Below are 26,611 nucleotides of genomic sequence, written 5' to 3'. Positions count from 1 at the left end.
CCCATAAAATCCCATATTCCTTGCGCACATTTGTGTAAATTCTGGAAAAGTTTAGAGGTTGTGTTATGGATGAAAAGGGCAGAATTCTGTCAGAAGTGGACACAACATCTTACAAAGACAGAGATCAGATGGTTTGGCGCTACAGAAAATATGTTAACTGGACATATAATATTAGAGAAATTGTACATAGATAAATATGCATTTGGATAAAAAATAGATTTGTGTGCAAAGTGACAAGGGGAGTGTTCTTTCTGTATGCCATAAAAGTGAGGCCTGATGACTCACAACTCAGTTCTCCAGTGAGAGCACAGAAAATCCTTTAACCTATTAGGATCCTCAGAGGCTTGGGCATAGAAAGTCAGCCTTCCCACCCACTTTCAAAAGACATAAAAAGAGCCACTGAGACCCAAGGAGATGGTCATTTTCCACTTTCTTGTGAAGCACTTTGCCGGACCAGACAATATCCAGAAGGACCATAGACTCCAGAACTTGAAGCAGAGAGGCCTAGTCCACAAGCTGAATCCTTTCCAGAGGCCTCAGAATCCAGCAACCTAACCAAACCATTCAACAGCCGGGCGAACTGTGTGATTCTGGCTAGAACCCTGTGCCAAGAACTTTTGCCAAAACCAGAGACCAGACCAGACCGCTGTGCAGTACCAAGAACTTTTGCCAAAACCAGAGACCAGGCCAAACCACTGTGCAGTGCCAGAACTTTTGCCAGAACCAGAGATCCAGACCAGCAGAGCAGAGAGAACTGCAGCTAAACCTGTTGACCAGATCTATGTCGAGGCCCATTCCTTCCGAAATTAGGAGTGAGTACCCAGCCAGAACTGTGCAAACCAATCTCTTAGTTTAAAATAATCTAATTCAAACCCTTTCCACCTAATTAGAACTGCATAGAAATCGTGTGTCCATTCTGTGATTTCAAACCTGTGAAAGTGTTATTCGCCATTTGAATCATTATTTCATTTCTGAAATCCACCTCCACAAAATCATCCGTACCTTTTGAACGAGATTTAACTCTCATTTTAAAGCTAAGATCCTCAGCTTTCCAACATGCCCTAAACTGACTTTCTACTCCTTGCAAATCATATTTAAGGTATTTTTGCCTGTGTTTTAAAATCATCCCTGTTGCTCTAAGCTTGCTAGGGGGGAACTGAATTGGTATTGCATTTGATTGTATTCCTGAAAAATGGGTGCTCCCCTTCCATCTCCTTATATTGCATAGAGGGGGAGTGAATTGTCAAAAGAAAAATTTATCATATTATCTCTTGTGGAAACCATGTTAGTTATTTCTGTGCTGCATTATTTTCCATCATTGCATTTCCTTGAAACCATAAAAGCATTCTCAGCTACCTTATCCTCTCTATACCAACTCCTAAGTAATTAAAAAAGTGTGCTAGTGTAATATTATCCATTGTTGATCACTGTCATATTCATAAGTGTGCTATCGAATATTCATTTATTTATAAAAGTGTGATATATATCTTGTTTAATTTTTCAATAAATCTTTTAATTTGCAAAACAAACCTACTTCTTGGCTCAGTGAGGTCAGGGGGATTCAAAGAGAGGGGCGTATGCAAGGGTTTACCATACAGATTCATGAACTAGTCATAAAAATATATAAATAAGGGCTTTCATTGGGCATCCCAGACTAGGCACTGACTTAGTTGGAGTACTGAATTGAAGTCACTTTACAGAGTGGGTGCTCGAGCCGGGACGTCTGGATTAGTTCTACCACTTGTGCAGCTTAAAACAGTGTGCTAACTGACAGGATACATAAATCCTGTTGGATCACCACGCTGTGTTACACTGTAAAATCACCCCTCAAAAGAAGGACGCTCTAAGGAGACGGTCTGTTTTGCAAATTAAAATACTAACTTCTGTAAGTCAGGAAGGAAATCATTTTCCAGAATGACGACCTTGGTAGATATCAAAATAGCCAGAGAGCACCTCTTACATAAGCTATTTGTGAGAGGCGAATGGACGGAACAGGTCCAGAATGTGTGGTTGCAGGCAATCGCGCAACAGGTCACTGTAACTGGGTCAGATACATGGAGAGATCAGGGTCCCTTACATGTGGCCCTGTGTGAACTATATATGGCCCCTAAGGCCAAGGATGAGCACAACAAGATTGCCAGGGTAGCGGCATATTTATATTTATATATGGGAGCCATACAGGACAAATGTGCTGAAGGCCAAGATCTGGCAAATAGGCAACTGATGGCATTAGAGAAGGCCCAATCTGACCTGGTCTCTTCCGAGCAGAGGCTGCAGAGGAGCCAGGAGTCAGAAAATGATAGTAGGCAGTATATCATTAAAATAAAAGAGGATATGGGTATCCTGCAACAGGAAAAGTCTGACCAGGATACCAGATTTCTGGCCTTGCAGAAGGAGTACCAAGAAGGTTTGGACTCCCTACTGCAAAGCCAGAAAAAGCTGGAGCAACAACTAGACTTCAACAGGGCATGCACTGAGCAGGTAGCCACCCTGCAAAGTCACCTAGATAGGGAGAAGGCAGAGACCAACAAACTGATTCTGAAAGACCTGGATACCCAGACAGAATTTGAGGAAGAGCGCCAGAAAGCTGGTGCCCTTAAAAGGCAGAGGGACGATGGCACGGATGCAGGCTCTTAGTCAGGAAAGGGACACCCTAGGCCAGGAAGTCTGCCAATTAAAAGGAAAGGTTGAAGAAAATCACTTGGCCCTCCAGGGACTGGGTGACCTCCAAAAAGAGCATCAGAACTTGTTAGAGCACACCAGGAGGGTGGAAGATGCTCTGGCAAGAAAGGAACAGGCCAGTAGGGATTGGACTCAGGAGGTAACCCTCCTGCAGCAAAGATTGGCCCAGTATTCCAGGACCAACCAGGAGGCACAGAGAGAAAATGAGGCTCTCTGTCAGCACAATGATAGGCTCCAGCAACAGGTAGCCATGCAGGAGAGACTGATAGAGTCTAGTAAGGCCTTGACTGAGGAACTGAAAGCACAGGCTCTTGCATGGCAACAGGGAGCAGGGGCTGATAGAGATGAGGTTCGCTGGGAAAGGGAAACACCTGAGCATAACCCCAGGAGCCCTAGTACCAGAGGCCTTTATCTCTCTCAGTCCCTGGACTCTGCCACCCCCATGTCCCCTGGCGCACATGAGCACAGGGCCACAGGGATGGCAGATTCCTATCCAGCCAGAAGCCAGAAGCATGGGGCTCATAGGCCAGTACCACCCAGGAATGGCGGGGCGGGCATCCGGGTATGGGCACCTAAGTACAGTGCAATTTAGTGGGGAACCCCAGGAGAGTAGGCCCACTAAGGGCATCCTGAAAACCTCTGCCCAGTTAGGTCAGTGGGGGCGGTACCCATCAAATCCTGGCAGCAAGGAGGGATCTGAAGACTCCTCTGAGCGTCACAGGACACAGGAGACCAGGTACCCACATTCTGCCAGCCATTCCCAGGCTCGCAGAATCCGAGAATACCTGGAAGATCAGACGGGCACCTCTGGGAGCAGTGCTTCTGAGTCAGAGGATCAATGGACCAGGGTTACCCAAACCAAAAAGGCCAATAAGGCAAAAAGGGCCTTGCTTAAGGACCCCTTAAAACAGATTAAGGCAATAAGGAGTGTCATCACCCCTTATCACAAGAATGCCAAGTATTCTCTTTGGGAACACTTGGAGCTTAACGAGCAAATGATGGAGACTTTCCATTTGAAGGACAGCAGTAGCTGCATTCAATATGTAAAATGGACATTCTCCCCAGAATACTCCAGTTTCTTTGCGGGGCTAGAGGACCAAAACCATTCAAGATGGTCCACATATAGGGCAGCCATCTTGAAACATTTTTCTGTTCACCGGAATCCCCAAGAGGCTCGCAAAGCAGCCTACAATTTCCAATGTGGGGAGGATCAGACTCCACAAGAATCTGTGCAGGAATTGAAGCGTGCCTTTGCACAGACTACCAGAAGGGTGCGCACGGACAGCAAAGAGTTTGTAAATACGTTTTTCCATGCCTTACCCAAATACATAATGACCCAGCTAGTGAGAGATTTTCACGAGAAAAGGTCACTAGACTGGGTCATCGAACAGGATCTATGAGGTGCAGAAGCCCATAGAAAATAAAAATAACGCCCAGAAAAGTCCCAAACCGACCAGCACCCCTGCTGCTGCCAAGGTGGCAGAGGTAAAGGTTGCCCCCATTTTAGATTTGGAGATGGGGGGGCCTAAAAACCTGCCTGCACCGAATCATTCTCAGCCCAGAAGGCCCTCAGGCCAGTCACAGACAGGGAGTCAAGGAGGTAGCCCCACAAATGGGGCCCTTGCTCCCCTGACTATGTCAGTCCCCGTTACCTGGGAAACCGACCCATCCTGGGGTATGTGTGGACTCTTCCAGCCCAAGGGGGGGATCCAACCAGGCACCCAAACCAGGGATCTTCCCTCCTAACTCCCCACAGGAGGGCAGAAATTCCCCAAATACTGGGCTGAACTTTTTTCCCAGGTATCCACCCAATTTCCAGCCCCAAAATCATCCATCCTTCTTTCCCCAATTCCCTGAGCCCAGACTACTTAATCCAGGAGAGGGGAGGCCAAGGGTGGACGGGTACCCAAATCTTCCCAACATGGGGTACTACCAGAGAAGGGATAGCTACCCTTCCCGGGATCAGCCCACGGGAGAAAACCGAACCCCGTATCAGCCTGAGCGGGTTTCACAGTTAGAGCGCCAGGTCCAAAATATGGCACAGAACCCTCAGATGAGCATGCCGGTGCAGAATGCCCCAAACTCTAGACCTGGTGCTCCAGAACAATGACGGAGGCAGCACCATGAGAGGAGGCACAAGGGGAAGGGGGGTGTAAAGCCTTGGAGGAAGCTTCCTTCCCCACTTGTAAACAGCCCCTGGAAACCCAGGAACCGGAAACAAAATCTCCTACCCCTGAAAGTCTGCCACCCAAGGAGCAGAGAGGAGGTAGGAGAAACAAAGGACCCAAACAGACCCATTTTGTGGAGGAGGTACAGATTTTCCAATTTGAGGGAGAGGGATCCTCAGAGGATCTTGGGAAAAGGATCTTCTCCTTCAGAGATGGGGGAACTCCTCCCAAAGAAAGATGGGCCCCAAGGGATTCACATCCCGACTGGGAGATGTGGGGACTGAGCTAGCGCCGCCCATCATCTCATCTCAGAACCAACCGCATCAAAATCCCCTGGTTCCAATCCATCCTGGTGACTGCCTCCAAAAAGGGGGGGCGGCCCAGAACCAGAACCAGGGGAACCCACAATGGCTCTGATTTCCAGTTGCCAACTTTTTCTTGCAGATTCCCATGACTCTCCACAGAATTCTGCCCAGATCTCTTCTCTCGCAATGTCCAAAACGAAAGAATTAGCCCACCAGTTGTCCAAAAATGTGCATTATCTGTGCCCCCTTGAGGAGAAGGAGGGAAGATACTATGCCCCGGTACAAGTGCAGGGGCAGGGTACAATTTTGGCACTGGTGGACACTGGATCCCAAGCTACTCTTCTGGCCTTTGATGAACTAAATGCAGGAAGGGGGGAGAATTACCATATTCCTCTCACCTCTCTTCCTGGACAACTTCAGAACTTTGACGGGAAGGAAATTCCCGTCGAGGGGACTGCAGATTTGGACATTAAAATTGGATGACACAAGGTGAAACACCCGGTCATAGTAGTGACTCCAGAGGGCCCCCCTTGTTTACTAGGGAATGACCTCCTGAGAAGGTTGTCACCCCCTAATAGATTGCATAAACAAGGTCCTCTGGACCCAGACTAGCCGACCAATAAAATTAAAACAGACTGTCAACCATGTCAGTTTAAACGGCAGCTGCCACATGGTTGAACAAAAATCTGACCAAGTAGAATTTCACTTCCAGAACAACCAAATACCAGACGTGACAGTAATAGCAGTAGGACAACAGACCGGTGATGGGGGTTACTCTCTATTTCTGAAAATCAACCTTCCTTCCAGTTTAAGGTGGTATTTCACACTGGAAGGAAACACTCTGAAATTCTTTACTAATCCACAATCAGACATTCCCACTGGCTGATATTCAGCAAATTGGAGAGCAGTTGTTCATCCCTGTTCAGTTAAATGATGGGAAGGACTCTGTTCTCGCCCGAGTGTGTGTGAACAACAGTAAGAGCTTCATCAGAGAAGCCATGTTCCGCCAACTCCCAAAAGATCCAGCCATTCCCACATTCAAACTGATAGACTAATGGGAAATGTATCTGGAAACACCCAATTCCAAACATCTCCTGCCAAGCAGGTGTGTGCTCAAAATCTCCATTGGCAACAACAGCATAGTCCATAATTGTTGGGTCGTGCGAGACGTCACTGCCGCCTTTTACTTAGGCAGTGACATTCTCAATCGCTTTGCCATTAGTTTGGACCTAATAAACTTCAAAGCTTGGTCCCGATTAGCAGATAATCCCATGGGCTTTGATGATCCAGAAAAAGCATTTAGGTCGGCTCAATTGCTACCTTATGCATTTGAAATTCAGATTAAAGAGGAAGTCACCATCCCAGAAAGGACCCGACAATTCTCCCTGGAAGTGAAAGTTAAAAGAGGACAAAAATTGAAAAACCCTGATGCTTATATTCATCTAAATGCTTCTCTCCAACAGCAAGGGTTAGGGGTAAACCCAACACCATTAGTCAACATAGAACATCACACCATTCCAATAGAGGTGGATAACAGCGACTTAAAGAGTATTACTCTAGCCGCAGGCACCATTATTGGAATGGCGGTTGATGACCGACATTTCTCCATTGATTTAGGAAATGAACTGTTAGGACGAATCCCCAAGGACTGTTTTGACAGTGACAGTGATGACAATACAACACCAGACAGGATTTTTACCCGGCATGGTGTACAATTCCTGCCCCTATGGTAAGGAAGATGTGACTTGTGACTTCAGAAGGGATGAGGTGATTTTCCAGGTCCATGAGGGCTGCCTTTCCCACCTGAGGCCTCCAGTCCAAATCAGCACTCTGAGCAGGGACTTCTCCACCCAGCTGGAGGAGGCCACTGAGATAGCAAAACCAGAAGTCTTTCCAGGCTTCAGCCAGATGGTGGAAGAGAGAGTCAACCTAGCTGATGCCTGTGTGACTCTGGAACAGAAGCAAAAGTTGAAACAAGTTTTCTTGGATTTTCAAGATCTCTTTGCGGTAGACTCATATGACTGTGGTCGCACCGACATCCACACAACAATTCCCACGGACCCTGGCATGACTCCAGTGTTTGTGAAGCAATATCGCTTGCCTCTCGCATCCATGGAGTCCCTTACTGAAATAATTAAGAACCTTGAGTCCCGAGGAATAGTCCGTCCAGTACACAGCACCTTCAATAATCCGGTGCTGGGAATATTGAAGCCAAATGGCCAGTGGTGACTCTGCGCCGACCTTAGGGAGCTCAACAAACGTGTCCATACTTCCCGATGGCCTATTCCCTACATTGACCAAGGGCTGGCCCAGATCCAGGGGTCACAGGTATTCACTGCAATAGACCTGACCAATGGATACTGGACCGTGCCTGTCAGTAGGGAGGACCAATACAAACTGGCTTTTACCTTTGTGGGCCAGCAGTACACATGGACCTGAACTCCCTTCGGATACCTCAACTCCGGCAATGAATTCAACATTTTCCTACATAAGGCCATGCCCGACCTGGGTGCGAGGGGTAACCTGGCTTATGTAGATGATGTCCTCATCAAAAGTTCATCTGTGGAAGAACACATAGCGGAGATCCGTTATGTTCTGACACAGTTGAGGGCCGCCGGCGCAAAACTTTCCTTTCTGAAAGCACAGTGGTGTAGAACCCGTGTTAATTTCTTGGGGCATGAGATTACTCCTCAGGGTCTCTGTCCCCAGGAAAAGAAAGTGGAAGCACTTCAGAAACTGAAAGACCCCACAACTCTGCGGGAACTAAGGAGCCTCCTTGGACTGACTAATTACAGCAGAAAGTTCATGGAGGGCTACGCGGAGATCACCAGACCCCTGATTTATCTCTTGAAGGGGGGGTCAAGTGGGAATGGGGTCCAGAACAATCCGAGGCAGTAAGACAGCTCAAAAGAAACCTCTCACAAGCGCCCTGCCTAGCTTACTCTGTCAGAAACAAGGAGTTTTTCTTGGAGACAGGGTTCTCTAATACATGTTTGACTGCAGTATTATATCAAAAGCATGACAAGGTCAATAAAGTAATCTCCTATGCGAGCAAAACTTTATCCTCTGTGGAGGAAAAATTCAACGATTGTGAGAAAGCACTCCTGGCAACAGTGTGGGCATTGAAGAATTACCGCCCGTTTATCCAGGGGGAACACATCATAGTGGAGACTCCACACCAGCCTCTGCAATATCTCCAAAGTGACGGATCTGGTCCGGAAATGTGAGTAATTCCCGAATTACTTCCTGGATTCTGTCAATGCAAGGCTTTCCTGTGGAGGTCAGATATGGCCAAAACAAGAAGAGTCCCCTCGCGCAAGGTCTGGCTGACTTGCATGATTGTGCCAGAGAAAACTGTCTCGAGGACGAAAGTCTAAAAATCAAGGACAACATGGAGGCATACCTTAATTCCCCCCATAAAGTCTTTGAAGAAGACAAGTGTGAGGGAATGCCCACTGTCTATGTGGATGGTTGCTCTTATCATGTTGACAACAACGGGGAAAAAGAACTTATGGCCGGCGTAGGGAATGCATGGGTGAATGAGTCCCCAGAACCCTCCGCTGGATACAAAATTGGTCCCCGAAGTAGTCAGGTGGCAGAGTTGATGGCTGTGCATCAGGCCATCCTCACTGCTGTCCAACATCAACTCCACAAACTGGTCATAATCACAGATTCAGATTATGTATGGAACAGATTCATGTAGCACCTGGTTAATTGGAAAACCAGAGGCATGTTATGTGCTAATAACAAACCCTTGAAACATGGGAAGTTAATTCAAAACATTGATGATCTGGTCACCGTGAATGGGATGACCATCTACTGGAAGAAGATCAAGGGTCATTCCAAAGTAGATTGACCAGACAAAACTGGAAATGGCTTAGCTGATCAGCTGGCCAAAACCAGGGCCATCCAAGGTGATCTAATAGAGATTGAGTCCCTGTTGGGGGAAATCCAGGTCACTGCTATCACTAGGTCCCAGACAAATGCTCACAATGATCTTTCAACTGCACAATGGAGTAAGGAGACCCCAGATGCTGATTTGATTACGGCTCAGAAGGGGGATCCAATAATTGGTAAGTTTTAACAACACATGGAGGACCCTGAGAACTTTCCCCTGGCGGATACCGATTACATTGGGAAAGAGGACCTTAGAGTGTTGATGAAATGTCCAAAAATGTTCCCAATCCAAGACGGTTTGTTGGTAAGGAAATCCCAAGCTGGCCATGATCACTGGGTGGTCCCTACCTCATTCCAAAGCCTGATGTTAAGTCACGGCCATGATGCAGCCACCGCCGGTCATAGGGGGTTTCATACAACACTTGAGATCTTAAGAGAGGTTGCTTACTGGCCACACATGGGGCAGGACCTCTACCAATACTTGAAAGAGTGTCTTGTGTGTGCACAATTTCAGCCAACATCCTTCACACACCGTGCGTCTCTCCAAAAGAGGGGGATGACACTGCCATGGTCAGATTTGCAAGTCGACTTCATAGGCCCCATGATTCGCTCCTCTAGGGGAAATAAGTACATGTTGACGGTGACCTGCTTATTTACCAAATGGGTGGAATGTCTCCCGGCCCCAAACTGCAAGGCAGAGACAGCAGCTGCCCCGATGATCAACCACATCTTTTCACGTTTTGGTCTACCCCAAAGGATTGAGTCAGACAGAGGTAGCCATTTTACCAGCGAAGTAATGACTAAGATGTGGGAGATACTGGGGTTAAAAGGAAGCTACACATTGCTTACCGACCAGCTTCTTCTGGGGCAGTAGAACGTTACAACCGAACCATTGTGAGCATATTAAAAATGTTTGTGACAGATTCTGGGCCAAGTTGGGATATCCGATTACCTCTGGTCCTAATGGCCATCAGATCTACTCCTTCATCTGCAACTAAAATGTCACCGTTTGAGCTGATGACTGGACGCAGGATGGTGCTTCCCCAGCATTTGCTCTACAGGACCCAAGAGCAAACCTTGATCAATGCCTCCACAACGCATGAGTATGTTGAAAATTTAAGGAAACACTTCCAACATGCTTTTGCCTATGCTCAGCGAAACCTAGAAAGATCAGCCGATAGTATGAAGACTCGTTATGATTTGAAGACTACTATGAAAGAATACAATGTGGGAGACCGGGTCTATCTATACAATTTCCAGAGGAACCAGGCCAAACAGTGGAAATTTCTGCCTACATAGAAGGGACCTTTTGAAATTGTAGACAAGATCTCCCCAGTCGCCTCCAAGATCCGCATCCCCAAGGGTAGTTTGGCAGAAGGGGAAGACAAGTGGGTCCATATAAATCAGCTAAAGTGTTGCCATCCCAGGCCCACTCTGCAGCAACTGGAGGAGTCCTCTGCAATCCCAGAGGGGGCCGCTCCAGAGTAATACATTTCCAACACTAAAATATCCCACATATAGTCTCTAAAATATTATGATAAGAATGCAACTGTCTCCTGATGTATAAAATGTATATGTTCGCCCCACCATTTATAGTGGTGGGGAGATGACTACGAATATGTTTCTGCCGCTTTGCTTTGTCATCCTAGGAGAGATAAACCATGGAGACTGACCAAGGAGGATGACCCGGGGACCGGGAGCAAAGACCCGAGGGGCTCGGGGTACCGCCCAATACTCCCATCAGGACCGGCGAGGAGAACCGATCGATCAACTCGGATGGAGGAAAAGATGCTGAACTTTGCCATCTGCGGAATCGGAAGAAGATGATGCGGACATCCCGGTGCGTGGATCAAAACATCCTTTGCACCCTACTCCCCCTCGACTCGAAATCAAAGTGCAGTCGGGCGGGGGTGCTTGTCAGGTGTCTTGACCCATGTTTGAATCATTATGCTATAACATTTGGTGCCATGGGCTTAGAAAATCCAAGATGGCCGAAAAGCCCACATTTGCACCAGAATCTAGGAAAACTGCGCAGTTTTTGCGCACACCAAAATGGTTGCATGAACTGCCACCAACTAGTGCGAGCGTAAGGGGCCAGAAGTGCCATGAGTGAAACGTGGTGCCAAAGGAAAAACAGCAGTGCCTGTTAGCTCAAAAAGCGCTTTGAAATCACCTTTGTTTCTCTGAATCAAAGCTCAAAATGCTTATTTCAAACATCGCAAGATATTCAAAATTCTTACTGAACACCAGCAGACATCTGGCAGAATGAAGTCTTGTGTGCATACAAAATCTGGAAAGATGAAGAGCCTAAAATAATGTTCATAACAAAACTGGCTGAGCTGTGGATGTCAGCAGCTTAAGTGAAATTGGACTTAAAGCCACTAAAATCGAAATGTTTAAAATAAATGAGTGATTTACTTTGGAGTGTCACATAGGTTGCAACTGTTTAAATGTCATAGTTTTGAACTTAGAATCAGCGTTTTAGCTGCATGTGTCAAAATTGTAAGTTTGATTTGAATGAAGAAAAATGGGAACAAAAGTGACATTTGGCTGAAGCCTGGCTTAAAGAGATTGAATTCTGCCCGGCAACTACCCCTGACAGGAGTTGCAACTTGCCCAGCAACTGCATTCACAGGCCTGGCCTGTCTTTTCCTGCCCCCACCAAAAGGAGATTACACCTCTCTGATTGAATTAGGGGAGGGGTACCTGAGACTGCAGGAAACAGAACAATGAACTTTCCTTGGCTCAGGCAAATGCTAAATCAGGGGGTCGTAAATGGCTTCCATCCGGAAGGAAATGGGAGGGGCACTCCTCTGTGAGCCAACCAAGCTTGGATGCGGGGACAGACAGAAATTCCCCCATGTTCTTTGGAACCTAAACCACACCCCTCTGGGCCAGAGCATAATTTTAGAAAGATGGATAATTCGTAGTACATAATTGTCAAACTTATATCAATAATATCATGATTCCTCTGATTTTTCTGTGCATATTTTAAGAGGTGTTAAGACTCAGTGGTATGTTCTGGGGGGTGGTAGTGGAAAATAGGGTATTACTCCAAATGTATGTATGTTAAAATTCTGACACTTCATCATCTGATGCCCATATTTCTTGCGCACATTTGTGTAAATTCTGGAAAAGTTTAGAGGTTGTGTTCTGGATGAAAAGGGCAGAATTCTGTCAGAAGTGGACACAACATCTTAGAAAGACAGGGATCAGATGGTTTGGCGCTACAGAAAATATGTTAACTGGACATATAATATTAGAGATATTGTACATAGATAAATATGCATTTGGATCAAACATAGATTTGTGTGCAAAGTGACAAGGGGAATGTTCTTTCTGTATGCAATAAAAATGAGGCCTGATGACTCACAACTCAGTTCTCCAGTGAGAGCACAGAAAATACTTTAACCTATCCGGATCCGCAGAGGGTTGGGCATAGAAAGTCAGCCTTCCCAACCACTTTCAAAAGACATAAAAAGAGCCACTGAGACCCAAGGAGACGGTCACTTTCCACTTTCTTGCGAAGCACTTTGCCGGACCAGACAATATCCAGAAGGACCATAGACTCCAGATAGACTCCAGAACTTGAAGCAGAGAGGCCTAGTCGACAAGCTGAATCCTTTCCAGAGGCCTCAGAATCTAGCAACCTAACCAAACCATTCAACAGCCGGGCGAGCTGTGTGATTCTGGCTAGAACCCTGTGCCAAGAACTTTTGCCAAAACCAGAGACCAGACCAGACCACTGTGCAGAACCAAGAACATTTGCCAAAACCAGAGTCAAGACCAGATCGCTGTGCAGTGCCAGAACTTTTGCCAGAACCAGAGATCCAGACCAGCAGAGCAGAGAGAACCGCAGCTAAACCTGTTGACCAAATCTGTGATGAGGCCCATTCCTTCCAAAATTAGGAGTGAGTACCCAGCCAGAACTGTGCAAACCAATCTCTTAGTTTAAAATAATCTAATTCAAACCATTTCCACCTAATTAGAACTTCATGGAAATGGTGTGTCCATTCTGTGATTTCAAACCTGTGAAAGTGTTATTTGCCATTTGAATCATTTCATTTCTGAAATCCACTTCCACAAAATGGTCCGTATCTTTTGAACTATACGTGCTAGGAACGAGAATTAACTTTCATTTTAAAGATAAGATCCCCAGCTTTTCAACACGCCCTTTCTACTACTTATAGTCTTTCCTTAATCCCGTTTTACACACTCGGAAAAAGTGCCACGAATTGAAAACTAGCTCAATCTCACCACACATAAAAAAAATAGCTCTCTTGCTTGCATTGCTTAAATTCGTTTTCAACCTGATAATCCCTCATGAATCATTGCTAGTGTTGACCTGAACTAATCCAAAGTAGCTGTCACCTACCCTGAATCTCCTATATGGAATTAAAATCATTTTTTGCGTATCTTCACTTCTTTGCAAATCACATTCAAGGTATTTTTGCCTGTGTTTTAAAATCATCCCTGTTGCTCTAAGCTTGCTAGGGGGGAACTGAATTAGTATTGCATTTGATTGTATTCCTGAAAATTGTGTGCTCTCCTTCCATCTCCTTATATTGCATAGGGGGGGAGTGAATTGTCAAAAGAAAAAGTGATCATATTATCTCTTGTGGAAACCATCTTAGTTATTTCTGTGCTGCATTCTTTTCCATCATTGCATTTCCTTGAAACCATAAAAGCATTCTCAGCTACCTTATCCTCTCTATACCAACTCCTAAGTAATTAAAAAAGTGTGCTAGTGTAATATTATCCATTGTTGATCACTGTCATATTCATAAGTGTGCTATCGAATATTAATTTATTTATAAAAGTGTGATATATATCTTGTTCAATTTTTCAATAAATCTTTTAATTTTCAAAACAAACCTACTTCTTGGCTCAGTGAGTTCGGGGGGATTCAAAGAGAGGGGCGTTATCCAAGGGATTATCATCCAGATTCATGAACTAGCCCTAAAAATATATAAATGAGAGCTTTCATTGGGCATCCCAGACTAGGCACTGACTTAGTTGGAGTACTGAATTGAAGTCACTTTACAGGGTAGTCTGCAATCTCTTTATGATAAAACCTTCTGGACAGCATGAATGCGTGTGCGAAGAGGAAATTGAAGGTATCGAGATACATGGCAGTTTGGCAGTGGACTACATGCTGTGAGGGCTTGCATTATCAACAATCTACTACACCAGCCTGTGAAAAACCTGAGGTATTTTCCCTTCCCACTCCAGGGGGATGCTCTAAACAAGTGGGCAGGGGAGGGCCATCGCTTTTGGATCTGGACACAGCGTGTGAACTATCAAGGGAGGATCACCTGGGAAGAGGGTCCTCTGGGATTGGGGAGGGATTACCCAAATGTGAGACATGGTATCCCCCCTATTTGAACACCCCCTACCTGATATTTCCTCAGCCTGTATGGCTTACTGTTCCCCAAACACCAATTTTTCCCATTCCTTTGATGAAAGGTCTGAGACGAGGGAGAGGAGCATTTCACCAGTGTACTCTTCCTTTCCAAAACACCACAGTGCCATTAAAACAGAGAAACTACATTGAGAGGCACTCAACTATTTTCATGAATATCCCACTAACAAGGTCAGTCGAAGTCAGGCACTGAGCAAACATTGACAGTGAAAGCAAAGAAACAAGAAAATAATATCAATCGTGAAGCTTTGTTAGACCATACAGAAAAAATAAAGAATGGAAAAGAAGATATTTTAGTTTTGTGAACATATATAGCAATCTTACAAATCGGATTAAAAAAAATCATGTATAAGAATTGGAAAATAATGGAGAAGGGGAAATGCCCTATAAAAACTCTTCTAATACCGTTCAAAAGAAGCAAGAACCTGAAGGATCAAATTACACAAATAACGTCAGTAAACAAGCTGAGAAACAACCAGCCCTTACTGAAAGCTGGGGTCTCCCATGCCCAAAAGTGCATACATTTTGTGGGAACTGTACTGCTCTAGTCAAACGAGCAGAAGCATAGAAGTAGACCTGGCACTACGTAAGTCTGGAAACAACAGACTCTCCCTACCTGCAACTCAAAAATGGTAATTTATGCCATGTGGTGTTCGTGTAAAAAACTTTACATAGGTAAAACTGAAAGAAAAAGAAAAACTAGAATAAATGAACACAAGAGTTGTATTAACAATGAAGTACATACAGCAGCATTACTAAGTCATTTTATTGAATTTATACATAAAGCAGAGGAACTAAAAAGGACGATAATATATCAAATACAAACAGGAAGTTATATGAACATAGATAAAAGGAAACTATTACAAATGGAAAAATAATTGATTTTCTTAACACAAAGTGTAGAAAGGGGACTTAATGAAAGGATGGAACAAGAACATCTTTGGTGTAGAAAAGGTGTGCTGCAGCACAAAACAGGCATGTTCCGCAAGGAAGCAAATAAGATAAAAACTTTGATGGGGTACTATTGGTTATCTACTTCACTCATCTAACACTGGGTGTAATAAGATGTGGACACAGTAAACCCCTTAAGTAATCGATATGCCCACTTCCATAGTTCCTGAATGTCAATCCAAAGTGCTGCAAGCAAGGAGACGAGTAACCACGGAAATGAGAATCATTACATAGATGTAATTTCCAGTTTCACTGAGTCCCGGGTTCATTATTGTATGATCGAAGAAAGGGAATTCTGTGAAAATCTATATGGCACACTAATCAGAGTTAATTAGTGGCATATTAGAGGAATACCATGTCTCCATGGCAATGCGCGCAAATTACAAATTGGAAAATAGGGACCTAAGAGAAAAGTACCTAGAAAGGTGAGAAGTCCATGCAGTAACTATAGAAACAGGTCACTTAGCAGGAAACCACATTGCCAAACTCAGTGAGATAGAGACAGGAGTCCTTCGCAAATGGTAAGCAGGAGGGTTAACATCCCACCCTTTACTTCTATGAAGAAAGGGCCCTCCATGCCAAAGAAGAATCTAGTAAGTAACATGTTATGTTTGTCTGCAGAGTGCTGTGTGGGTTTAAACCAATGTGGATACAAAAAAACACTGTATAATCCCGTCAGAGTTATATCAGCAAGTGCAATAGCTGTGATGCTAGAGGATTACCCAAGTCACGGTAAGTGCTGAGTTAGAATCAGTCTCAAATGAGATGAAAACCACCTTGCCTTTCCTGATATATGTGAGAATTGCTGATAAATGGATGAGCTGGCTAGTTGCCCTGTTTTTTGTTTTTTAGAGACCCTTGAAGAAGTGTCCCTGCAGATGAGAGTCCTAAAACATGACAAAAGCCATTTAATAGTAAGCATCGCGAGAACGACTAGAATATAGAGACCAGAGACAGAGTACTGCTAACCTTTGTAACACTGGACTATATGCAATTGCCGGAAGCTGACAAGTGTAAGTACATATGTATCTTATTATAACCAAATAATGGGAAATAATACCATGCAAAATTAAATAATTGCGATAAGGGTATAATGAATATATCCCTTCTGAAACAGGAATTGTAAACCGTTTGATTATGGTGTTACAGGTAACACAGTTTGACAACATTGAATTTGACTATGTGTAAGTGAAAAAAAGTAAAAAAAAGAAGTGTTGAATATCAGATCAACAGGAAGCTGTATAAATGGAATGAGCTTCTTTGGTTAAACATATAACATTTTGTTAAACCAGTTGATAGAAAAAGGGTTGTGGAAAGGCGGACAGTGCTCCACTGAAGAATTTCCTGATAAATGAGTTTTTAGAGAACAGCTGAAAGGAATGAAACATGTTGGGTAGAATGAATATAATGTAATGAGACTGAATGAGTGGTGTGGTAGAAGAAATAAAACAGTATTGATGCCGTAGAGTTCTTTTATGGAACAATATAAGTTTTGTAGTAGTCTCACTACCAGCTGCACCTCCCCAGAGGTATACTACTTTTACTCGCCTTCCCCTAGAGGCTCACTGTCTCCAGAGCCCTGGTTCTCTCCAGACTGGACTACTGCAACAGTCTCTTCCTCAATCTTCCTGCTTCTACTCTCCGACTGCTGCAACTTATCCAGAACAGAACCACAAGACTTATCCTTGCCCTCAAGCCTAGGGAACACATCTCTCTGGTGCTGAAAACTCTTCACTGGCTCCCTGTGGCTTCAAGGATAAAGTTCAAGTCCCTCTGCATAGTCGAAGTTTTTGTTGGATCCATGATTTAAATGGTGCTGGATTAGGCTGTTGCATGCATGTCTTGATCAAGTAATCACTTCTGGCCACAATAGGATTTACATGTACTGGTTTTTAATAGGTAAAGGTAGCCTGGGTTGGCAGGCGGAAAAAGAGAGAAAGCCAACACGTGTTTCGATGAAGGGTCTTCATCAAGGCGGAAGAATATGGAGCTGTATGGTCTCCTTGAATAAGGTGCTGGTTAGCATCTGTTGTGCCTGGCGGGGCCACTGTCTGCAGGGTGGCTCACAGCAGTCGAATATTCTTCCGCCTTGACAAAGACCATTGGTCGAAACACGTGTTGGCTTTCTCTCTTTTTCGGTCTGCCAACCCAGACCTCCTTTTGCCTTTTAAAAACCAGTACAAGGAAACCCTATTGTGGCCAGAAGTGATTACTTGATTAAGACATGCATGCACAACAGTAACGACTGGCAACAGCCTGATCCAGCGCCATTTCAACTAGGGATCCTACCAAAACTTCAACCCTCCTCACCTCAAGGGTCTTTAGAAGCTTTGTCCTGCAGGAATCCTGGAAGGGCTGCAGGAGACATCTGACCTAATCAAACCATTTAACAAATCCACGCAGGGATCTGCTTTCCAACAAGCTCCTTCCTTCTGCAGTCTAAACCCTCTGCATAGTCCACAAGGCTTTCAGCGGCCGGGGCCCTTACTATCTACAACACTCTATTCCCAAATACTCTTCTTTTAGATCCCTCCCCTCAGCCTCCTCCAACTCTCTGCGGATGAGCCATTTCTCCAAACAGAGATTTGGGGGAAGATCCTTATCCTCTGCAGGTGCCTCCCCCTTGAACAACCTACCTACCTATCTCCGTCTTGAGCCGGAGCTCCTTAAATTCTGAAAACTCCTCAAACCTATCTCTTCTCTTCCTCCTTCTCTCTCCCTCTCCCATGCTAACCTCCTTTCTTCTAGCTTCTTTCCATACTTCCGTCTCTTCCCCAACCTGCTCAGTTAGGTGACTGGTCACCTGGTGCACCTCCAGAGCCTCAAGGGTCAGCTGCCCCGACAGTCCTGCACTTGCCTCCGAGCCTCTGTACTCTGCCTGGCACTACTGCAATATGCTCCATCAGAGGGGCAACCGTACTGCACTTCACCCAGGCCCTTGCCAGACTGGGAGCACGTGTCCCCCTCTCTCGCACTTCCCATTATGCGCACTTGCACGACTTTGACCTTGAATGTTCAAGGCCTTGCAAGTCTGTCTGTCCTGTCCTCGCTCTGTCTCCCCTCCCTAGCTTGGTCGTGCTTGAAATACTCATGCATAGACTCATTGGATGACCAACTACCAAGCAACTGGAAATGTCGGCAGGCCAGTACTGTAGTTTATTGATCTGCATGCTCCTCTCCATCTCCCCCGGCTCCCTTCACACCTCACTCTTTGTCTAGCACTTCACTATAATACATGCCTCTGGCTTAGTATGCTAGCTATTGTTATTACATCATTCGGAATCTTAAAGGCCTAAGAATGACAACTGTATTCCCTTGTTCCCTTCCTGCCTTGAAGCGCTTTGAAGCACTTCACATGTGTATACGTGCTTTCCAAATAAACTATTACAATTACAATTACAATGTTTAGAACAATTTTGTTTGCCCTGAAAATCGCAAACCCACTGATCCACAGTAGTTTGTGAAAATATGAAATTTATTGATAAGTAGGTGCATTAATATATATTTCTTATGAAAAATGTATCTGAGCACAATTTTCAAATGTATTTTTGTGTTATGCCTGCTAACTTTTCCTTACTTGAGGGATCTCTTTGGTAGATAGTTGTGTGTTAACCTAATACGACATAAGACAACCTGAGCACATGTAAGTAGTGATAGTTTATTGAACAGAGGGATTGCTCTGTGTGGGTGTTAAAAACCCTCCAGTCTCCATTTAATGTTTTACACGAACATTGTATCCACCTGAAGCCTATTAATATTCCAGGAGTGTATAAAAGGAGTAGCTGCAAGAAATAGAATGAACGAGTTGGAGCCCGAGAAGGAACCCGAGTCAGAGAACGAGCTGACAGGCAACTGGGAAAGCCTGAGCACCCCGACATCTGCTGTCAGAAAACGGAGCACAGAGACACTGATATCCCATGGTTTGAAAAGGCTAGAGAAAGCATGGAAAGGGAGCCATGTCTCCAAAGAGCCAGAAGGGGATTACCTGGTATGCTGATCGCTAAAGGTAAGTCCTTGAAGAGGTGCTTGTTCCCCTGGGCCAGCAAGGCAGCCCAGGAGTGTCTGAGGGGCAGTCGAGGGGCCCTGACCTCGACAGGATATAACCTCAAAACCTACACTGAAGGAGCCCCGTTGGTTAAAGATGCGAAGTGCAAGAGATAATTTGTTGCAAGTGAAGGACAAGCATAGGAGGAAAGATGTGCTGAAGAGAAAACTTCAATTGCCCATTGTGAACTGTAATGTGAAAGTGATAATTGTGAAAGCGAAGGAAACAAAGGAACAGAGTGGTCGTGTGTATGTTTGCACGTTGTCGAAAGACTCTGTTGAAAGTGGATCACTCTCCAAGGTTAGCTGTGTGAAGCCCGAATGTAAGAGAAAATTACAAAGCATGAGAGGGGAGATGCGTGAGATAGGAAGAACAAGCTGAACCCCCAAAGAAGCTAAAGAATGCCTGGGTCACGACCCTGAAAGCTAATTGTGGAAAACGTAAAGAAGCTAAAGAGTGCATGGGGCACAACCCTGTTTGTGAACTGTGAAAAAAGCGATTGGTTCCCATGAAGCCAAAGTATCAGAGTGGTCCCTCATAGGCCTTAGTAAAACTGTGCACTCCCGAAAGTCTCTAATATCAAGATTTGTTAAGTTGTTGAGAACTGTTGAACTGTTGGGGAAGGGAACCTCATTTTTTGAACAAGACAGTCTGATGTGAAGAGAAACCACTGAACTGTCAAGTTGTTGGAATTGTAGGGGAAGGAAACCCCTGATGAAGGGAAGATTCTAAGCCCTTAGAAACCTGAGGGAACTTTGTGCAAACTATTTGAACCCAAGGAACTTTGTTGAATCCCAAGTAACTCAAACGTAGGGAAGGGAGCTGTGGGACAGCTCCAGTGCCATCCTGATATTATTTAGTCTCACTATTTTATTTTGATCCTATCCTGTAAACATTATTGTTCTAGTAGAAAGGGAGAGCAAGCATCGGTTCGATACAGACATCTTTATTATTTTGACTGGCAGACATTTTACTACCTTTTTCCTTAGTTTAATGGTTGGGCCTACACCTATGTAGAAATAGGGCCAGTTAGGAAGTCTCTAAACCCTTTTCAAGTTAATAAAGGTTTTACAAACTTGCTTCCTTGTGTCTGTGTCTACCTTTTGATACCATGCCTATCTCACAACGCTGAGACTACGTGCTGCGAGCGGCTCTCATTATTTAAAATCTACCACACCAGCCTGAGAGCTCGGTGCTCGGTGTGGGTAGCCTGCAATCTCTTTCCCATAAAACCTTCTGGACAGCGCAAATGCACCCGCAAAGGGGAAAGTGAAGGTAAAGCGATACCTGCCAGTTTGGCAGTTCGGGAGTTGAGATGTCGGTAAGTCGCCTATGGTTGAACACCCTCTTTGACTCTGTAATGCTTTGTGTAGACACATTGGTTTTGAGCTTTGCGCATTTAGTATCATAGCTCGTAATATTGACATTTCCCGTTGGCACCTTCATTACTTGTTTGGTTGAATAACTATGCTTCCCAAGCTTTGCTCACATAATCTTTGATGTAAGAAGAGAAATTGCAGTTTGTCTTCTCAAATTCCCATTCTTCCCCTATATGTGTGAAAGTGAGAAAAAAAAGATAAAGGTTTTTGTACATCTAAACCTGCATCAGCACGTAAGGATGCCAAAGTGAAACAGGATAAAAATCAATCTAAAATTACAGGGTTCCTAGTCACTAATCCCCTTGTGCATAGTGAACCAGCAGCTAACAACCTCGATGATGGAGGGTCTATAATGTTAAACATTAGTGAAGCATACTCAATGGTGGATAATATCTCTCATTTAATATGTGCTATGAAGTATGGCGACAATCTCTAAGTGTTTTGCCACTTATGGAGCAAGCACTGATAGATTGAAGTACTGAGGGTTTTGACAATATTATTGGAACCAATGTATCTATTACTCCTGATTTGGCATGAATTACTGCTCCTCATTGGAAAGCTCTTTTACAGCCCAGGAAGAGTCGATAAACTCATCTAAAAAAACGGAGGCTATTGCTATTAACCTGAATGCAGTATTTGGACCCTGTTCCTCTCTGATGAAGGAACATAGAGAGCGTAATGCTGTGATGGTTAAGATAGTTGATATAATAATAGATAATAGTTGAGGTTTGAATGATAATAACCTTGATAATAGTGGATGCGAATATCGATCTGATGCATCATTGAGTGATTTATGTACAGCAATTGCAGAGGATGCACTGAGTGAATTGCAAGTAACTATCACGCTCCATCCTTTTCAGATCTGCCAGAGCGCCAGGGGACCACTCTGGTGGTAATAGTATGCAGTATAAATGATCTTTAACATTAACATTATCATTAACATTAACGTTAACCTAGGTTGAGGACTATGATATTGTCAACATATCAGAAAAAGACAATGCTAAGTATACGTCAAAGGCTAATACTATTGCAGTTTTAGAGGATGATGCCTCTTATGGGAAAAGAAGGTGTGTCCATCGGAAACGCAATAATAAAAAATTAGCTCAGAAGAGATCCAGAAATTGTAGCGTTAGCAACCCGAAATATCCCAAAAAGAATAGTAGGTCTCTGGCAGAACAGCAAACAAAGGATGTTATATGTGTTAATAAAGGCAATAGGTAAGAACCAACTTGCAGATACGAATCGTGGCCATTTGGATATATGACTAAAGGACAAACAAACTAGACCCAATAAGATTATACCTATGGCTGCGATTAACCTAATAGATGACCCTTCTGATGAATTGGTCATCTGCCGACAAGTTTGCTTTCTAAAGATAGTGACAAATAAAGCAATTACATCCTTGCCTTTAAAGGCAAAGGATGTTCACACAGTGAAATGGAAAGTCTTGCCATGTGTAATAAGTTGAGTAATGAATTACCTTGGTATAAATCTTTTGAAAACGATTATAATGAGCCAACGTTGGGTAAAACAATGAAGTATATTGATCTATCTACTACAGTTGAAAGCCCTTTTTTAAATCAAAAGCGGTGACTTGAACTGTTACATGTAGTACCACTACTTCGTAGAACATCATCTGCAGATATTGAGACGGTAGAATTACCTGATTTGTATAGTCAAGAAAATGTAGTTATCATTCAGTTTGTTTCACCAATCATAGTTGTATTGGTGAGATTGTATTCTGAACCACTTATGGTGATAGGGTTTAAAATCGTAATTTGTAAAAACAAAAAATGGACGAGTGCAAAGACCCTATACCAATTGCCACTGCAGAGAAATATATCATCGCATCGGAAGTGCCATTGAAAGTGGCTGTTTGGCTGGGACCGTTATGCTGGAATTACTTGGAGATGTCTTGACCTAAACTTATTGAACAAACTTGTGAAAAGTGCTCGTCGGCAAGAGGAAGCGAACTGTAAGGCAGCAAGCTGAAAAACGTGGACTACATCTTCCAAGTAAAGGCATCTTTTCTTTGAATTTGTATTTGCATTTACGAACTTACCGCGGTATGCGGTTTATATCACTCTCATTCTTGGGGGATTACTTGTATTTGCTCTCTCTCTGAAGCTCTCCCGTTGTGACCACACCCCCCTGCATGACAGCATCCGCTTTGTGATTACTATATTTACAGGGTAATTCATAGAATTTCGCAGAAAAGTGTCGCAAGCGGCTGGCGCAGAGTGTCCGTGTGCGATTGACTGCGCCAGGCACGTGCGGTAAAACCGATTTCCGCGCACAGCGTATTCATGGATTTCATGCTCCCAAACCAGCCGTGGCGCAGAGTATCGCAGCGACCCTGCAGCAGCGCCAGTAACGCCCCCAAGAACGCCCTCGCGCAAGGAAAAGCCAGCAAAATCGCTAAATCATCGCAAAGGGCTGCGCTAACCCTGGACCAGTTTACAGGGCAGCCAAACAAGGAACGCAAAGCGGGTAACGTGCATATCAGGGGTACACGTGAAGTCATACACGCGATTAGCCAGGGTAAGTGTATTACAGGGGTACACGTGAAGTCATACACGCGATTAGCCAGGGTACGTGTATTACAGGGGTACGCGGGAAGTTTAACACGCGATTGGCCAGGGTATGTGTATTACAGGGGTACGCGGGAAGTTTAACACGCGATTGGCCAGGGTACGTGTATTACAGGGGCACGCGGGAAGTTTAACACGCGATTAGCCAGGGTAAGTGTATTACAGGGGTACACGTGAAGTCATACACGCGATTAGCCAGGGTACGTGTATTACAGGGGTACGCGGGAAGTTTAACACGCGATTGGCCAGGGTACGTGTATTACAGGGGTACGCGGGAAGTTTAACACGCGATTGGCCAGGGTACGTGTATCACAGGGGTACGCGGGAAGTTTAACACGCGATTAGCCAGTGTAAGTGTATTACAGGGGTACACGTGAAGTCATACACGCGATTAGCCAGGGTACGTGTATTACAGGGGTACGCGGGAAGTTTAACACGCGATTGGCCAGGGTACGTGTATTACAGGGGTACGCGGGAAGTTTAACACGCGATTAGCCAGGGTAAGTGTATTACAGGGGTACGCGGGAAGTTTAACACGCGATTAGCCAGGGTACGTGTATTACAGGGGTACGCGGGAAGTATAACACGCGATTGGCCAGGGTACATGTATTACAGGGGTACGCGGGAAGTTTAACACGCGATTGGCCAGGGTACGTGTATTACAGGGGTACGCGTGAAGTTATACACGCGATTAGCCAGGGTACGTGTATTACAGGGGTACGCGGGAAGTTTAACACGCGATTGGCCAGGGTACGTGTATTACAGGGGTACGCGGGAAGTTCAACACGCGATTGGCCAGGGTACGTGTATTACAGGGGTACGCGGGAAGTTTCACATGCGATTTGGCCAGGTACGTGTATTACAGGGGTGCGTGGGAATTATCACACGCGATTTGGCTTGGTACGTGTATTACAGGGGTGTGCGGGAATTATCACACGCAATTAGGCTGGGTGGGTCCTCACAGGTGTTCCCTGTACACCCTCCACAGCCCCTGCAGGCAGCCCACAAAACAGGGGACTACCCTGCACACCTGCTCATGTCCCCCTGCACCCCCACCCCCCAGCAGTGCAGGGGCACCCTCCACCAGGCCCCCACTCATGTCTCCCACCACCCCCACCCCCCAGCCACCAGGGTCACCCTCCACCAGGCCCCCACTCATGTCTCCCACCACCCCCACCCCCCAGCAGTGCAGGGGCACCCTCCACCAGGCCCCCACTCATGTCTCCCACCACCCCCACCCCCCAGCAGTGCAGGGGCAGCCTCCACCAGGCCCCCACTCATGTCTCCCACCACCCCCAGCCCCCAGCAGTGCAGGGGCAGCCTCCACCAGGCCCCCACTCATGTCTCCCACCACCCCCACCCCCAGCAGTGCAGGGGCACCCTCCACCAGGCCCCCACTCATGTCCCCTATCACCCCCACCCCCCGCCACCAGGGGCACCCTCCACCAGGCCCCCACTCATGTCTCCCACCACCCCCACCCCCCAGCAGTGCAGGGGCACCCTCCACCAGGCCCCCACTCATGTCTCCCACCACCCCCACCCCCCAGCAGTGCAGGGGCAGCCTCCACCAGGCCCCCACTCATGTCTCCCACCACCCCCACCCCCCAGCAGTGCAGGGGCAGCCTCCACCAGGCCCCCACTCATGTCTCCCACCACCCCCACCCCCCAGCAGTGCAGGGGCACCCTCCACCAGGCCCCCACTCATGTCTCCCACCACCCCCACCCCCCAGCAGTGCAGGGGCAGCCTCCACCAGGCCCCCACTCATGTCTCCCACCACCCCCACCCCCCAGCAGTGCAGGGGCAGCCTCCACCAGGCCCCCACTCATGTCTCCCACCACCCCCACCCCCCAGCAGAGCAGGGGCACCCTCCACCAGGCCCCCACTCATGTCTCCCACCACCCCCACCCCCCAGCCACCAGGGGCACCCTCCACCAGGCCCCCACTCATGTCTCCCACCACCCCCACCCCCCAGCAGTGCAGGGGCAGCCTCCACCAGGCCCCCACTCATGTCTCCCACCACCCCCACCCCCCAGCAGTGCAGGGGCAGCCTCCACCAGGCCCCCACTCATGTCCCCTATCACCCCCACCCCCCCGCCACCAGGGGCACCCTCCACCAGGCCCCCACTCATGTCTCCCACCACCCCCACCCCCCAGCAGTGCAGGGGCAGCCTCCACCAGGCCCCCACTCATGTCTCCCACCACCCCCACCCCCCAGCAGTGCAGGGGCAGCCTCCACCAGGCCCCCACTCATGTCCCCTATCACCCCCACCCCCCCCGCCACCAGGGGCACCCTCCACCAGGCCCCCACTCATGTCTCCCACCACCCCCACCCCCCAGCAGTGCAGGGGCAGCCTCCACCAGGCCCCCACTCATGTCTCCCACCACCCCCACCCCCCAGCAGTGCAGGGGCAGCCTCCACCAGGCCCCCACTCATGTCCCCTATCACCCCCACCCCCCAGCAGTGCAGGGGCAGCCTCCACCAGGCCCCCACTCATGTCTCCCACCACCCCCACCCCCCAGCCACCAGGGTCACCCTCCACCAGGGCCCCACTCATGTCTCCCACCACCTCCACCCCCCAGCAGTGCAGGGTCACCCTCCACCAGGGCCCCACTCATGTCTCCCACCACCCCCACCCCGCAGCACTGTGGGGCACCTGCCAGCAGGCCCCCACCCATGTCCAACTCATGTCTCCCACCACCCCCACCCCCCAGCCACCAGGGTCACCCTCCACCAGGGCCCCACTCATGTCTCCCACCACCCCCACCCCCCAGCAGTGCAGGGTCACCCTCCACCAGGGCCCCACTCATGTCTCCCACCACCCCCACCCCGCAGCACTGTGGGGCACCTGCCAGCAGGCCCCCACCCATGTCCAACTCATGTCTCCCACCACCCCCACCCCCCCAGCCACCAGGGTCACCCTCCACCAGGGCCCCACTCATGTCTCCCACCACCCCCACCCCCCAGCACTGTGGGGCACCAGCCAGCAGGCCCCCACCCATGTCCAACTCATGTCTCCCACCACCCCCACCCCCCAGCACTGTGGGGCACCTGCCAGCAGTCCCCCACCCATGTCCAACTCATGTCTCCCACCACCCCCACCCCCCAGCAGTGCAGGGGCACCCTCCACCAGGCCCCCACTCATGTCTCCCACCACCCCCACCCCCCAGCC

This window comes from Ambystoma mexicanum, chromosome 2q (genome assembly GCF_040938575.1).
Source record: "Ambystoma mexicanum isolate Mex_15411 chromosome 2q, UKY_AmexF1_1, whole genome shotgun sequence".
Taxonomy (NCBI): domain Eukaryota; kingdom Metazoa; phylum Chordata; class Amphibia; order Caudata; family Ambystomatidae; genus Ambystoma; species Ambystoma mexicanum.
Note: the sequence above shows the minus strand (reverse complement) of the source record.